Source organism: Physeter macrocephalus, unplaced genomic scaffold, assembly GCF_002837175.3.
Source record: "Physeter macrocephalus isolate SW-GA unplaced genomic scaffold, ASM283717v5 random_186, whole genome shotgun sequence".
In the NCBI taxonomy this organism is placed as follows: domain Eukaryota; kingdom Metazoa; phylum Chordata; class Mammalia; order Artiodactyla; family Physeteridae; genus Physeter; species Physeter macrocephalus.
In genome coordinates, this window is record NW_021145487.1 from 88,734 (window position 1) to 99,720 (window position 10,987).

At 47.9% G+C, this 10,987-nt stretch overlaps 1 pseudogene; it reads right to left on the reverse strand.

Annotated features, from left to right (window-relative positions):
• Positions 1–3,840: 3,840 nt before the first annotated feature.
• Positions 3,841–7,106, reverse strand: LOC114484951 (heterogeneous nuclear ribonucleoprotein A1-like; annotated as a pseudogene).
• Between the last annotated feature and the right edge of the window lie 3,881 nt (positions 7,107–10,987).

Genomic DNA, 10,987 nt, shown 5'->3' on the forward strand with positions numbered 1-10,987 from the left:
TTTACAAAACAGAAACAGACATAGAAAACAAATTTATGGTTACCAAAGGGGAAGGTGGGGAGGGATAAATTAGGAGTTTGGAATTAACAGATATACAAACTACTATATATAAAATAGATAAACAAGAAGGTTCTACTGCATAGCACAAGGAACTATATTCAATATCCTGTAATAAACTATAATGGAAAAGAATTTGAAAAAGAATATATATATATACACACACATATATATAACTGAATCATTTTGCTGTACACCAGAAACTAACACAACATTCTAAATCAACTATACTTCAATAAAATACAAAAAAATGAAATTTTGCCATTTGCAAAAACATGGATGGACTTGGAGGGTATTATGCTTAGTGAAATAAGTCAGACAGAGAAAGACAAATATTGTATGTTATCACTTATACTCCAGACACGCAGGTTCAGCGGCCATAGCTCACGGTCCTAGCTGCTCCGCGGCATGTGGGATCTTCCCGGACCGGGACACAAACCCGCGTCCCCTGCATCGGCAGGCGGACGCTCAACCACTGCGCCACCAGGGAAGCCCTCTAAAAAATACTGAATCACTATGTTATACACCTGAAACTAATATAGTACTATAAATCAACTATACGTTAGTTAAGAAAAAAAGAAAGAAAGAAAAGTGTCAGCAAACACATGTTACTGTCATCACCCAGCACTGCTGTAGTGACCTTCCTGAAGCCTCAGTAAATGGCCCTTTAACCACTGGGAGGCTGAGGAGAGGGTACTGATACCATGGTCAGGAGTAAGTGTAAGGGAGAAAGTTTCCGACAGCCAAAAATTCAAACATTCATCAAACATTCGACAAAATATTCTACATGGCTTACATGCATTCAATAAATGTGATAAATCAATCAGCCAACAATTCCACTTTCCAGAATTTATCTAACAATTATACTGGTATGAGTGTGGCACTGGAGTTTGTATTTTTTTTTTTTTTTTTTTTTTTGCGGTATGCGGGCCTCTCACTGTTGTGGCCTCTCCCGTTGCGGAGCACAGGCTCCGGACGCGCAGGCTCAGCGGCCATGGCTCACGGGCCCAGCTGCTCCGCGGCATGTGGGATCTTCCCAGACCAGGGCACGAACCCGTGTCCCCTGCACTGGCCACCAGGGAAGGCCGGAGTTTGTCTTTTTTACTGCAGAATCCGCAGTGTCTAGAACCATACGTGGCAGATAGAAGGTGAGTAAATGAGGTATGCAGATGTATACACAAGGATGCGCATTGTAGTAACAACCTCAATGTCACCAGTTAAATTCATTATGGTCCATCCATAGTTGGTCTATGCAGCTGTTAAAAAGAACATCTCAGGGCTTCCCTGGTGGCGCAGTGGTTGAGAGTCCGCCTGCCAATGCAGGGGACGTGGGTTCGTGCCCCGGTCCGGGAAGATCCCACATGCCGCGGAGCGGCTGGGCCCGTGAGCCATGGCCGCTGAGCCTGCGCGTCCGGAGCCTGTGCTCTCCCTTCTGAGTCCGGGGGCTAGAAAGGTTGAGGAGGATGGGGGAGGAAACTTTTCAGTGCACTATTTGATTTTTTTTTGTTAACCACTAGTTTTCTTTTTCAACTATTAAAGTTAACCTGATCATGTCACCTGGCCGATAAATATATTCCCAGAGGAAATGAGAGGGCAATGTTTACAATGTAATGTAATTGGGGAAAACAGGATATAAATTATATCTCCAGTGTCATCATAATGGCAAACAGACAAAAAGAAAGCACGGAAGCAAAACCATTTTTAGACCCTATAAGGCCTGAGGCCCCTGCCACCCCTACCCCCAGACGATCCACAAGGTGGCAACCAAATCACTGAGGAGACAAATCACTTCCACAGCCAGAGTGCAGGAAGCAGTCACAGTTGACAGTGCAAACATCCTGAGGAGTGAGACCGGTCCTACTACCCTTCATTCTGAGGGAATACAGAGTGGAGTGAGCCCGCCTTAACTCTGCCTCAGGGCTGAGACCTTGTTCTTCCTTGTTCTTCCTTACCGAGATTTTAGACATTAAGCGAGTCTGTGTGATCTTTGTGTGTGTGTGTGTGTGTGTGTGTGTGTGTGTGTGTGTTATGGGGGCCTCTCACTGTTGCGGCCCCTCCCGTTGCGGAGCACAGGCTCCGGACACACAGGCTCAGCGGCCATGGCTCACGGGCCCAGCCGCTCCGCAAACATCCTGAGGAGTGAGACCGGTCCTACTACCCTTCATTCTGAGGGAATACAGAGTGGAGTGAGCCCGCCTTAACTCTGCCTCAGGGCTGAGACCTTGTTCTTCCTTGTTCTTCCTTACCGAGATTTTAGACATTAAGCGAGTCTGTGTGATCTTTTTGTGTGTGTGTGTGTGTTATGGGGGCCTCTCACTGTTGTGGCCCCTCCCGTTGCGGAGCACAGGCTCCGGACACACAGGCTCAGCGGCCATGGCTCACGGGCCCAGCCGCTCCGCGCCATGTGGGATCTTCCCGGACCGGGGCATGAACCTGTGTCCCCTTCATCGGCAGGCGGATTCTCAACCACTGCGCCACCAGGGAAGCCCTGTGTGATCTTGAAAGGCAGAAACTGGCAGCTTAAAGGACACTAGGTGCCTTTAAGACTTAGTAATTGGGCAGAAAGGTGAAACCAGGCATAGGGCTTCCCAGCAGCTGAGATGTCTCTGATTTCCTTGCAGCAGCTCTATGGAAGCATATCCCTTAAGAAAACAGAAGTGTCTGCTGGGAAAAGGGGCAAGAAAAAGTAAAGAATCTAAGGGCTGGAAGGCCTTGAGATAGCAGCTAGCCCAGAGCTTGCCTTGCTAGGAAAGGAACTGAGGCCCAGATAAGAATGCATTCCTTCCAAAACAACTGCAGACCCAGGAAGGGGGCGCTGTTGAGTGACCAGAGTTAAAAGTTTCCTGGCAGCAACTGGGAAAGCAAGCTAGGTTTGAGAAATTATCCATTCTGGAAAAATACAGTTGTCTGCACATGACATGGAAGCCACAGGAAACAAAGGTCCAGTCCCTGTAAGTGTTCCAACCTCACGTGAATAAATCATGATACCATCGTGAGCTGGTAGAGATCTCCGCCTCAGGACTAATTAGTCACTGCACTTAACAAATCCCAACCTTCTTTGGGTGTGACTGGCAGCTTTGCCAGAAAGAAACACCTTCCAGCCAGGGCTCTGAGCCGAAGGCTTGGCTGCCTGAGTCCTCCCTGGAGGTGCAGTGACTCTGGTCAAGTGTTCATTTTCCTCTAACCAAGGGCTCCAAGATGGCCTTCCTGCATCCCAGAGCACCTGACCCTTGGGAAGTGGGGTTATCTCCAAGACTGCTTACAGAGAAAAGTGTGATCCATCCTGCAGTCTGGTGTTCTAGTACTACCTGAGGAGACAGCAGTGCTGCGGGCAGAGGTGGAGGAGTGAGTATCTCCGACCCTCCCTCAGGCATGGGGAAAAACTTCCTGCCGCATCACACACCATCCTTCAGAGACCTGAGGGCTTTTGGGACAATCATCCAACGTTCAACCTAAAAGGGAGCTTTGAGAGTATCTAACAGTCCAACACTCTGGTTTCCAGAGGAAGAAATGAGAACACAGGAAGTGAGTGACTTGTTCAAAGCCACCAGATAATTTAGGAACAAATCACCCCCTGCTGGGTTTTCATTTCTTCTTCTGGAAAACCCATGTTGTATTATTAAATACTCTCAAAGGTCCCTTTCAGGTTGAACACTGTGTGATTGTCCCAACAGCTCTCAGGTCTCTGAAGGAGACTGGTCCTGGGCGAGGCCAGGAGCCCAAAACACTTTCCTACACCAGGTGAGCAGCCAATGGTATTTACCAACAGGTACTGAATATTTACCAAAGACCACAGGCAAGGTACTACGGGGGAGCTGACGTCTAACTGAAAAAACAGATCTGATCCCTCAGAAAAGTCAAGATCATTAAATAAAAACAAGATGTGCCTCCTTTGAGGAAGGAGAGAGAAATTACCAGATAAGCAAGGGGCATGGAGAAAGGAAGCATCCTAAGAGGAGGTGGGAAGGAAAGGATGAGGTGATGTGTGGGCAGAAGAGCAGAGCAGGTCCCTGCAGGGTGGTGAGGCGACAGGAGAGGGCACCACATGGTCAGGGACCTGTGCCAGCTGCGGACTGGCAGGAGACCACAGCCTGGCAGACCCATGGGGCCCTGCCCTGCCAAGGACACCCTCTCTCCTGCCTATGCCATGCAGGACAAGGACAGCATGTCCCAGGTGGGAATTACTGCTCCGAAGTTCAAAAGCAGCTAACCCCAGGGCTCTATGAGCTCTTTTTTTTTTTTTCCCCAGTTAAATGCATTTTATTTTTAAAAAGTCCATTCACAAAATTGAATGATTAATTCAAGCTGCACAGCAGATAATGACTACTGCATGGCAGTGAAAATGAAGTGCACAGTGGCTCAGATAAAGGTCCTTATAAGGATGGTCCTTTTAGCCACGAGCTTGAACTGGAATTTTGTTTTTTAAGAGTTGATAAGCCTGTAGTAGCACACTCCTCCCTGGCAGTAATCAAAACCTTCTGCCACTGCCATAGCTACTGCTGCTGCTGGAACCACCATAGCCACCTTGCTTTTGGGGTTTGGCAAAGTATGGGCCTCCACCACCATAGGGGCCAGAACTTCTGCCTCCAAAGTTTCCTCCTTTTATGGGTCCAAAATTTGAAGATTGATTGTTGTAACTGCCAAAAATCATTGTAGCTTCCACCACCTCCAAAACTGCTTCCATCATTACCAAATCCATTATAGCCGTCCCCACTGTCACCATAGCCACCACCACCGCGGCTGCTACCAAAGCCACCTCGACCACTGAAGTTTCCTCCACGACCACCACCAAAGTTTCCAGAACCACTTCGACCTCCTTGGCTGGATGAGGCACTAGCCATCTCTTGCTGAGATAGGGCTTTCCTTACTTCACAGTTGTGGCCATTCACAGTGTGGTATTTCTGAATGACAATCTTGTCTACAGAGTCATGGTCATCAAAGGTTACGAAAGCAAAGCCTCTCTTTTTGCCACTGCCTCGATCAGTCATGATTTCAATCACTTCAATTTTCCCATACTGTTCAAAATAATCTCTTAGGTGATGTTCTTCAGTGTCTTCTTTAATGCCACCAACAAAAATCTTTTTCACAGTTGAGTGGGCACCAGGTCTTTGAGAATCTTCTCTTGAGACGGCCCTCTTTGGTTCCACCATGCTTCCATCCACCTCGTGTGGCCTTGCCTTCATGGCCGCGTCCACCTCCTCCACAGTGGCATATGTGACAAACACAAAGCCTCTGGAGCGCCTGGTGTTTGGATCCCTCGTTACCACACAGCCTGTGAGCGTTCCCCACTGCTCACAATGGCTGCTCAGACTCTCATCGGTTGTTTCAAAGCTCAAACCTCCGATGAAGAGCTTCCGCAGCTGTTCGGGCTCTTTGGGTGACTCTGACTTAGACATGACAGCAGTGGAGTGCGGGCGGAGATGTCAACGATGCTTACTCGGCAGCGTCCACGGGCAGAAAGGCTCTATGAGCTCTTAATACGGGGTCCACCCACTGCTGGTCTACGGGGGGCCAAGACCCACTTGACCATAAGGCTCAGGGGCCTGCTTGAGGAGTGGCAGCTGCATTGGCACAGGGCCCAGCCTTCAGTGATGGCACTGACCCCAGAGGTCTCAGGCAGCTCCAGGAGGAAAAAGGGGTGGCAGGTGTCACAGGTCAAAGAGTGGCCCCTCAAAAAAGATATGTTCATGTCTTAATCCCCAGAACCTGTGAAGTGACCTTCTGTGGAAAAGGGGTCTTTGGGGGTGTAATGTACTTAGGATCTTGAGATGAGATCACCCTGGATTACCTGAGAGGGCAATAACCATGAATCCAATAACAGGTGTCCTTATAAGAATGAGGCAGAGGGAGATTAGACAGAAGAGGAGGACACACGGAGGCACACGGGGGAGAAGGGAATGTGAAGACAGAGGGAGAGACTGGAGTGATGCATCTACAAGCCAAGGAATGCCAAGGACGAGCAGGGGCCACCAGAATCTAGGTGAGAGGCATGGAACCTATCCTCCCTCAGAGCCTCCAGAAGGAACCAACTCTATCAACACCTTGATTTCGGACTTTTGGTCTCCACATCTGTGAGAGAATATATGTCTGTTGTTTTAAATCACCTGGTTTGAGGTAATTTATCATGGCAGCCCCAGGAAATTAATACAGTAGGGAAGAGGGATGGGGAAGCAGGCTGGGGGTTTCAGGAGTTCTGGGAAAAGATGTCACTCATCTTTGTGTAACAGGGTCGTAAGACCTGTGGCAGTGGGACCTTCCCAGCAGGGTATCCGATGGGGACAAAACAACCTCTGACTTCTGAGGACTTCAAGCCAGCTGGATGGAGGAGCCATGAAGAGGATACCTACCCCACCTTGCCCCGTCCTGCTCTCCCATCTGGCACAGCTGCCACCAGCGGGGCTCACAGCCTCTTAAAGATTCTCTACCCAGAGCTGTGGTCCTGTTTGCCCACGCAAGGCCCCTCCACACCTTACCCTCTTTATCCATGAGTTTCCCAAAAGTAACAGGCACCATCATTCTCCAGCAAGTTTCTCACCGCTCATTTTCATAGAGAGGCAGAGTAGTTCAGGGGAAAGTGTGCTGGCTTTGGAGTCAAACAGACCTGACTTTTAATCCCAGGGTGACTTGGGATAAAGTGATTGACCTCTCTGAGTCTCAGTTTTCCCATCTGTAAAGTGGGGTAACTAGGACAATTAGAAATAGTGCAGGTAAAATGCCTATGATCTGCTACACAAGAGGAGCACAATAAATGATAGCAATTGTCATCACCATTATTTACACGACTAACAGAGTTTTTCTGGAACATTGGCCTGAGCCTGCCTTGTCCTCATTGCTGTGGTGGATACAAAGAGATCTACAACCTAGGGGCTGTCCTCCAGGGCCCTCACTCAGCAGAGAGTTGTTGAGTACCTGCTATATTCCCTCTTCTTACTCGCCTTCATATCCTTCCTTTGCCAGTCACTAGCTATGACCTCAGTCCCCTATGTAACTCCCATAGGGATGCAATACATATTTGTTTTGTGACTAAGGAATAAATGGTGTTGAGTGAGTCACCCAACCTCTTGAAATGTCAGTTTTCTCATCTGTAAAATGGGGCTAACAGCATCTACCCACCCTGCTGCCTCACAGGGCAATTGTACAGACCAAATAGAAACAGCAGCCATAGAAGGCCACAGAGGCAAAGCCTACACAAAGCCCCAAATTGCACCTTGAAGGTTGTCTCATCTTCTACAGAGGCTGGCTCTGCTGGGCCCGGGACAGTCTTGGGTTGCTTGCATCCCCCTGTGCCCAGGGAGCCTGCATTCCAGCACAATGGCAGGTCCACATCATAAACTGGATGCAAACCTCCCTGCCTTTCCTGGTCTGGAGTCAGAAAACCTTGGTTCAACTTCTGATGCTGTCTCTTCCTAGCTGTGTGACCAGCTCACTTAACGTCTCTGAGCCCTCATTTTCTCTTCTGTAAAATAGGGTTAATTGTCCCTGCCTATCTAGAAATGTAGAATTGAATGAGATAATGTACGTGAATGTTCTTCATAAACTGTAAAGTTCTATACAAATGTAGGTGATTATTACGATCATTATTATGTCAAAAAACAGATACTCACATTGGTGTGAGCCTCAGAGAAACCCAGACTCCTGGGCCAGAAGGAGAATACAGATGCCACTGCTCCTTTCAATTCTGGTAACTTTGAAGCCTTCTCCATCAAATTTCAAAATTCTATACGGTTTTGCCAGGAAACCAAATATGTTCTGGCCACAACTCTGGAGAACCACAAGATAAGCCATTTCCATAACGGGTGCTGCTGGGCTTCAATCAACTCAGCTGCTTGGGCCAAAAACATAGTTTTTTAAAAACACCACATACCACAATTCAGCCCCTCCCCAAAAACTCACATCCTTTCTCCTAAGAAAACAAAATAAGTGGAAACCAACTTTAACCGATGAACTCCAACCCTGAGGCATTCATTCACAGAAGGAAAGCCTTCCCGGGTGAAGGGGGCAGACGAAGCATTCTCCAGGTAGGTTACAGTAGAGAGATTTCCAGAGGAGCTGGGCGAGGAAGTGAGGCTCCTGGCCAGTTGCAAGGGCTGTGAGGACAGGATCTTTGGGCCCAAAGAGGCAATTGGTCAGACTCAGAAATTAGCTCTAGCAAGCCAGCTAAAAAGCTAAACCATCATGAGACTCTTGTACTGGTTGTTTTAATTAACCAGGTACAAAGTAGGCCTACAGACCAATTTCTCCTCCTCCACAGGCCCTGACGGTGCAGCCCCAAACTCCAACTGCCCCCCAACAAATGACCTCCCCCATCGCACAAGGGATGATGAGGATGAAGGGCCCTTTGGACTGGCCAGAAGGAACCTCAAAGAAGGCTCACCTGTCCCATGGTTCTTGTGGCCCCAATGGCCCCACTGGGTGGCCCCAGGGCCGAGGAGGGCAGATGAACCCAGTCCTGGGGTCAGGGCTGGCACACAAGAATGCTACCTGTAGCTACTCGCCGATGATTTACGCTTGGGGCTGTGTCTTCCTCCAAAGACCCTCAGTCCTGGATGGAGACTGCATGCATCTTGTTAGCTCAGGCTCCCTTTGCAGGTGTCTGTGTTCTCCTGTAAAACCCTAAATTATTTGAGAGGCAGCCTGGCAGGGTGGGAAGAGCAAATGCTTTGCAGTCAGGCAGATGTGGGTTTGAATCCAGAGCCTGCTGCTGATAGGCTTTGAAGTTTGGGGAGGTGACTCTCCTAGCCCTGCTTTCCTCATCCCTAAAAGGTAGCTAATGCCTATCACACAAAGTTTTGTAAGGATTAGTAATATGTGGAAGGTTCCTGGCATATTGTTGGTGCTTAATCAGTGATAATTATTATTATTAATATAATGGCACTCCTACCTCCGCCCTCCAAATTCTAAGGCCTAGTCCCTCCTCCATACCTGGCTCCTGCTACCTTACCAGAACCACTGGAACCACTTACCGGAGTGCCCTGTGCTCAGACCTGCCCAGTTCTGGGCCAAGCCGGGCCTGGTCACTGTAGAATACAGGGCTGGCAAACAGAAAGCACTCAAAGCAGTGTTTGTTTACATAGAAAAAAAAAAATCCTGCTATCTCAAGTGATTGGAATTTTTTCCCATCACATTCTGCTTTCATGGGTACAAATCAATACATAAACACGCTTAGATCAGGGTTTATTCTGAAGAGTACCTTCTCTCATATGGACTTTTCTCGTTTTTTGAGAGCTACGTTACCATACAATGTCCAGTAGGCAAAACACAAAGATCTGAGGTACTTAGAAGATTCTGAAAGTTCCTTCAGACTCTTCAAAAAAGGGTATTTTATTTCTAATACATTACCTTTTTCTGATTATAAGTAATGTGATTGTTGTAGACAGTGTGAAAAATAGTTTTTAATTACTGGCAATTTCACCATCTCTAGAGAATGTCACAGTGAATGTTTTGGTGTATTTCCTTACAGTCTTTTTTCTCTATCCTTCAAGAATGTAAGTATCCATTCATTTCAAAATGAACGATGAACCAGCAGGCCAGCCTATGCCAACGGGACAGCAGCCGTGGATCAGCCATGAAGGCTCCCTTGTCCTATTTTCAGCTCTCCCCAGCCCTAAACCACGTATTTGTCAATGATACGCCCACAGATTGCGTAACTACATCTTGTCTTATCAGGGCTTGGTGAACTTCTACCCTTTGAGTGAGTTAACACAGTCATCTCTGCTTTCCATTTTCGTGCCACAGAGTCAATATTTACTAGCCGTGTTGCTAAAACAGGCCCTGGGCACAGCCTCGATGCCAAGCATCCCTGTCTAATCTCAGCAACAGCAGTCTCAGTGGCACCAGAGGCTTTACTGTGCCATGGCCCTTGGTGACTCCTGCCCTGGTGAGTAGGTGGTCAGTCAGTTTAATCTGACCCAGGAAGGATGCTTCACATGATCATAAAGTCACAGGAGGCTAGTTCTGGAAGGCACTTAAACATTAGAGATGGGAAACCGAGATCCCCTGAGGAGGGAAAGGATTTGCCTAAGCACATGCAACTGCAGAACCAAAGCCAGGACGCCTTTACTCCCACACCAGCTCTTGCTGCACGGTCTTGCTGAATGCATCGACATGGAGAAAGAGCTGGGCTGGCAGTGGGGGACAGAACCCATTTCATCAGGACTGGAAATTGGGCAAGTGCTGCTCTAAGATGGTCAGTTTCACAGAGGGGTCTTCCCAAGACTGCCCTAGTCTCTTACAGTGATGATTCAGGTGATCCCATGGCATCATCAATTCTCTTGCCTCTTGCTAGAATTCATTCATTCATTCACTCATTCATCTATTCGTATGACAAATCTTTATGGAGCCCAGTCATGGGATGGCATTACTTGCTTCAACAAAGCAGTGTCACTTGGCCCACCTTTTCTGGAAGGATCTCTTTGCAGCTGTCAAAAGAGACAGACACTAAATAACAAGGTCAGGTCCTACTGTATAGCATAGGGAACTATATTCAATATCCTGTAATAAACAATAATGGAAAAGAATAAGAAAAAGAATATGTTATATATATGTATAACTGAATCAGTTTCCTGTACACCAGAAACTAACACAACATTATAAATCAACTATACTTTAATTTAAAAAAAGAGAAACAGACCCATCACGTAGCCCCAAGGAAGTCTGAGGCTTAAAGGAGTGAAATGTAGGAGAATCACGTTTTGGGGGTAGATCTCTGACAGCAAGCCTCTGAAGAAAGTCCCTACTCTTAAGAGTACCTCAGGTACTAACAGGAACAAGTCAAAAGCGAAAGGGGGGCTTCCCTGGAGGTGCAGTGGTTGAGAGTCCACCTGCCGATGCACGGGACACGGGTTCGTGCCCCGGTCCGGGAAGATCCCACATGCCGCGGAGCGGCTGGGCCCGTGAGCCATGGCCGCTGAGCCTGCGCGTCCAGAGCCTG